This window comes from Carlito syrichta, unplaced genomic scaffold (assembly GCF_000164805.1).
Source record: "Carlito syrichta isolate Samal-C Ts95f unplaced genomic scaffold, Tarsius_syrichta-2.0.1 Scaffold305744, whole genome shotgun sequence".
Lineage (NCBI taxonomy): Eukaryota > Metazoa > Chordata > Mammalia > Primates > Tarsiidae > Carlito > Carlito syrichta.
The window spans coordinates 198658-199955 of record NW_007249840.1 but is presented as its reverse complement, the minus strand read 5'-3'; positions in this window follow the sequence as shown (position 1 = coordinate 199955).

The following is a 1298-nucleotide window of genomic DNA, read 5'->3' as shown; positions in this document are numbered from 1 at the left end:
AAAAACTCCTTGAATTAGCTTATGTCAGAACAATACAGCAAATTTATGGTTTCAGATTAAAAGTTTGACTTGGAGAATCCCAGATTACAGAATTTTTTTTTTTTTAAAAGCTTGTGTTTGGTGAAAAACAAAAGAACAAGAACAAAAGAATAGATGGTAACTGAAACTAAGCTGCCCAAGTTATGATCAATAGCCATCTTGCGGAATAAATAGGATTTGAAACTAGCACAATTACTGTTAACATCTACACAAATAGTCTTCTAGTGTTTGAAAGTTTTCTTAAGTATGAGCCACCCTCTTGAGATTTTGCTCACATTGTGAATTTGCTTAAACCTGCTCTTCATAAATGGTGTAATAGTGCAGACTTACTTCCCCAATCATGACCTTATCTTGAAAGGATTTAAATTAATGTTTGCTGTTTGCAGCCACAATGGCATCCTGCTGATCTTTCACATGCAATCTGCCTTTGCAACTCCTATGACTCAGGCTCATTTTAAAATTAACTTCTATCTGCTGAGTAATGAGCACTTCAGTTTTTTTAATATCACAGAAGTCTCATCTAGGAGTCTTTTTTTTTGAGTTGGAATCTCACTCTGTCACCCAGACTGGAGTGCAGTGGCCGCTCCCGGCCACCGCAGTCTCAACTGCTGGGCTCTGGTGATCCTTCTGCCTCAGCCTTCCAAGTAGCTGGAATTATAGGCAGGCACTACCACACCCAGCTGATTTTTGATTTACTGTAGTGAGGTCTCGCCAAGTTGCCCAGGCGGGTCTTGAACCCATGGGCTCAGGCAATCCACTCACCTCAGCCTCCCAAGGCGTGGGGTTACAGCCTGAGTCACCAAGCCTGGCTACACTCGTGATTCTTAAAAACCACTTCTCAACTGACCCATCAGAAACCTGACAAATTTCAAATGGGACACAAGTTTTTCATTGTTTTTGAATGGAAAACTTCAAGGAAACTTTTTTAAAATTTGCACTTGCACAAGTTTGTCTTGTGTAATCACCAGCAATTGCTTTATGTCCCCTGGGAAGAGACATCTGAGTGGTTTGCTAGATTTACGATGCCCCCTCAAAGGGGGCATTTGAGTGCAAAGGGTTAAATAATACAGCGTTGGAACCAATTATTTGTAATGGTATTTGGCTTAAAATGCAACCATGGATATTGAGGAACTTATTTATGACCAAAAAAACCCCAAAATCTAAATTTTGTCTTATGTTTTTCCAGTGTGTGGCAACATGTGAAGCAGTCACCAACATGCATTACAGGTTCATTGACACATGTTGTGCAAGAATAATTT